This window comes from Agrilus planipennis, unplaced genomic scaffold, assembly GCF_000699045.2.
Source record: "Agrilus planipennis isolate EAB-ADULT unplaced genomic scaffold, Apla_2.0 scaffold50, whole genome shotgun sequence".
Lineage (NCBI taxonomy): Eukaryota > Metazoa > Arthropoda > Insecta > Coleoptera > Buprestidae > Agrilus > Agrilus planipennis.
Window position 1 is genome coordinate 71,743 of NW_020438881.1, and position 5,120 is coordinate 76,862.

Here is a 5,120-nt window from a genome sequence, read left to right on the forward strand (position 1 = left end):
CTAAGCCTGATAAGGATTAGATAGATCCTTCCTGCGATGGAGTATCATTTTTATCTAGGGAGTCTTGTTTGTAGATGAAAATGATAGCGGTGGAATCGGTCTCCCTGCACTGATAAAGTATTTCAGTCCCTCGCCCAAGGAGGCTGCTGACCGAGCGACATGACCTAGAAGTTTATATCATTTCTTAGCAATCAGGAGGACGCCGATTCGATTCTGGATCGTTTTGCAGTGGTTTAAGTTTTTCTATGGTTTCCTTGAATCACTAAGGCAAATGCTGGGGCAGTAATATTCCACAGATAATCTTTCATTCTCTTCTGTCTTTATTTCGTCCGTCTCATATTTCTCACCCGAATCACCACCCATCCATTCCCACGATTCCCGAAAGAAGACTGAAGGGGGCCTTTCGCCCTACCTTCCGACGTAGTCCAGAGGGAATGTCCTCCAAGTAGCATTAGTAGCTGGTGGGAATGAAACACCCAAGTTTAAAAAAAAATCTGTGTCTAGTGTCTTTAATGCCACATCTTAACCATTTCCACGATTCCTGAAAGGAGGCTGAAGAGGGGCTTGTGTCCTACCTTTCGACCTGGTCTGGAGGGACTGCCCGCCCAGCAACATTAGTGACTGGTGAGAATGAAACAACCAAAAATTCTTTTTGGAGGCTATTGTGGATAAACCTCTAGGTAGGAATCAGATTACTTTAAATACTAAACCGGTGAAAACCCTCTGGGATGACGATTCTACATTTACAAAAATCATGCAGTACAGCGGACTAGTCGATCTATTTGGGTGCTGATCGGGGGTGTTAGGCCCCTTAGGCCCCCGATATCACCATTATCGTGGCAACCCATTTGTGCTGGCAAGATATGGCTTCCAAACGCCTAACTCTTCACTTATTACGTATATGAAGGTCATTGCATGGGCTTTTTTAAACTGTTATAAAGTACCTACTACATGAAGTTACGATAATTTTATATACCTTTTTAGGTACCTACATGAAATTATTTTGTCAGAGAAATTATTCTCGATACTATTCAGAAAATAGGCGAGGTTAAAGTGAAAGTTATCGTTAGTTAGCCAAAATTTGAATAACAAATAAAAATATTCATATACTTGTATGAACTTATAAGCTAACATAATAAGAAAATAAATACGACACAAAGAAGAGGCGAAATTCAAAGCTGAATTATGGTTCAGCCTGATGGGCTATGGTTGAATAGAAGGGTAAAAGCCCAAACGTTTACATTATTTGCATTATAATTAGAAAAATTCAAAAGTAATAACGTTGTTCTTACGATAGGTACTTGTTTATATTTTATTTAAAATTCAGAGAACGAATTGTATGGAATTTGTTTTTCAAAGAAAGCAGTAGGTATTTTTAACTTTTGCTTCAATTGTGTCGATTTCACAGCAAATCAAACATCAGTATTCTCTGAACTTTACTTTCACTCCGGTGTTCTTTTCTTGTAAAAAGTCATCAAATATTTTTAAACGTTGGAAAAGTCAATCTTAATAAAAAAAGTCATACGTGAGCAGGCTGAGTAAAAAGCAATTTCATAAAAACAGAGATGGAAATTTCCAATGCGGAGACATCAATACAAGTAAATAAAAGTAAACAAATGTATAATCGATTAGGTCTGACTTTAGAGAATCAATCAAAAAGAAAAAACCGTAAGATAAACCTAAATTATTAAAGACAGGAAAAAAAACATTTTTGTATGAATTCAAAAGTAAACTACATATTCATTCAGTCAAATTTACTTTTCATTATAATTTTATTTTCTTTCAAAGATTAAATTTTCTTTTTTATATTATCTATATAAAGCATATCACAATGCTGTTCGATTAATACTAATAATTGTTTAATATAAAATCCAAAAAATTTGCCTCATCATAGTCAGTCGCTTCAACGTTTTGCTTTTTGGCCTAAAGCCTTTATCAAGATAGGCTTTTCAATCAATAGATCTTTCTCTGTAGATGGTATCAGATGTACAAATGTTACTTAGTGTAATATTAATTTGTACCTACGCCATATAGCACAATTTAAAAACAAAATAATACATTATACTTATAAATAATGAAGATAACCACATAGGGACAAACATACTTTGCATGTAGAAAGTAAAAGGTGTACACGGAACTATTGCATATTTATCTGCTAAACCTGAGAAGGGGAAAATGGTAATTGGTATGTAGGGTATTTTTAATTTCTTCTAAAAGGTTAATATTCAGGTTACTAAATCATGCTATATATCATCACAATAGATATCTACGTAATGTTTCGTTACTGAGGTTTATTCGCGGTATACAGTCGTCTTTGGGTGCTGTTCGAAAAGTATAAATATTTTCATAAGTTGATAATGAAATATGAATTCGCAATAGCTACTTAATATAACTTAATAATCTTAAGGACTTAGCTAAGAAACAGTGGATTAATATGAGGTGTAAAGAAGAAGAAGAAGAAGAGTTTGAAATAGGTAAAACCGATGAGGCGTATAACATAATTAAAAGGAATTTTGGGTACAGTAGTACTAATATAAGAAACGAGGCAGAGGCATTTTGACAGGAAATAAGGAAAAGGCAGATGTGGAAAGAATATTTAGTGAATCTATACGCAGACCATGAGTTAGGAGATATGTTAGACAAGGAAGATAGTATGGAGATAGGTTATCCCAAAATGAGAGAAGAGTTCGATGTAGCATTAAAAAAACTTAAAGAATAATAAGGCGTTAGGTGTAGATGGAATACAGACTGAAATTCTAAAATATGCAGGACAACAGGTTAGAAATCGTATGTTTAAGCTAGTTAGACTGGAAAAGCCCCAGAAGATTATAAACGAAACGTGGTAGTGGCCATACCTATAAATGGAGACGCGGATAGGTGCGAGACATTTAGAACAATTAGTTTAACTACTCACGCGTTAACAATCGTAACTAGAGTTGTACAGAGGAGGATGAAAAAAAGGGCGGAAGAACTATTAGATTGATTTGGATTTAGAAGAAATGGAGGAACGTGAGAGGCCATTCAAGCTTTATGCGTAACAATAGAGAAAACGATAGAAAAAAGGAAAGAGGACAAGTAGATAGGATTTATAGATTTAGAAAAAGCTTTTGACAATGTTAAATGGTACGAAATTATAAATATACTTAAAAATGTAGGGATGACTAACAAAGATAGAAGAATGATACTTAGTTTGTATAAAAAGCAAGTGACAGTTATAGAGTTGGAGTTGCAACATAGATAAATATTAGGAAGGAAGACCGACAGGGATACACACTATCACCGCTACTTTTTAATCTATACATCGAAGACGCGATCAACATCATTAAAGACAGATATACACGAGTAAAAGATTAGTATGCTTAGGTCGTGGAATTTGTCATACGTATAGCATAATTTATTGCCTTTTGAATCTAAATACTTATTAACATTTATCCGAAAAACACAAACAAGTCATCTCAATCTGCTCGAATATGTGCTGATTTTCATTGAGGTCGTAGAAGCGCTAATGATGAAACTAGAATTTCCAGAATACTAAGGGATTCAACTATCGAATAAAGATTCAAGATCATCGAGTGAAAGTGCCTGAGCGAGTTCATATAACTTCGATATCAAAGGACCATATTGAATGAAAAATTGCATATGAAAAACGTTTCCACAAGATAGGTAACGCGTTTGATGCTCGCAATCGATCGCGGCTGTGAAAGAATGAATATTTCGATAGAACTGTTTCGACACAATGCCGATGAACTTTTGCACCCGATTCGTAGCTTCCGAAGTGTCAATGAAACGTGAATAGACCTAAGTACTATCACTGTCAAAAATAATGAAACATTTAAAATAATGAGTACCTAGGGGGTGATGAAATAGCTCAACAAAACATAACTTAAAACACTTCTTTCGGCCATGCAGGTTATTGTTATCATTTTTTGATGTACATGTTCCCGGAAATGTACGAAATCTGGGATTTGTATACAATTCCTGGAAAATGTATAATTCCAAGGGTATTTAAGAAATGTATATAAAATACTGTTTCAAAGACTTTGTATAATACACACATCCTGGAAAATGCATACATATCCTAGGAATTGTATGAAATTCCATTATTGTACTAGGAAATGTATAAAACTAATGCTTTCTCTGAATAAAATACTCTAACATATCAGACTGCCTCCGCCAAAAATAACTGTTATTTAAAGATGACAGTAACAGCTACTGAAAAATAACTAGTTTGATCATTACTACTTGCGATTCCTTAGGTTTCTAATTATACCTATTATTATACACTATTTCTGATCACTATTCCAGAATAATTGAAAGGTAACATCTGGAGAAAATGTAGTGTGCATTACGTAATAGTACCAGAACGTAGAAGGTGTAAAAAGTATATGCACAAAAAGTACCCTAATGAATGAGTTGTCAATTATTGAGTACAGTTGCCAGTTTGGCAACCGCGATAACTTATCGTCCGTTGCTATCGCGAGAAAACATTAAACCCACCAGTGACCTTCGCAACAGCTGGTACGTAGACAGGACAATTGCACGTGTGAAGATTAGTAGTAGCCCGTGCTTACGTAGTTACGATTCGATTGGCAAAGTTACTGCTTTTACCACAAAATACAAAACTAATTTGTGTGAAAATATCAAATAAAAAACGGTTGGGGCTTTCCGAAAGGTTTATTAGTAATTACCCTCATATTTATGAGACTAGTAGTATGAGATGGCTCATTCTATTTCTTTTTCATGTACCTTCTTCTCCCTTAATTTTTCTCGGAACTAATAAATCGGTGTATTTAGATAAATAATCTTGAAATCTTCCTCATCATAAGGTCGTCAGCAATAAGACTGTTTGGACACCCACCTCCACTCTTTTCTATCCTGAGCTAATCTTCCTAAATAATTTTTTATTAATTCTGTACAAGTGACTTTTGGAAGTTGGTTCGTACAAGCCTGTAATAATCCTTATTACTATCGGGTTGTTCGGAAAGTCATTTCGTTTTTTCCCGACAAAGGATTTAATTGTATTCTTTTGCACCCAACTTCACATTTAAGCCGTATAATTTTTATATGCTTTGAGAGCTCATATAGCAAGGCTTGTGTGTGAAAAATTCCAATTAATTCTA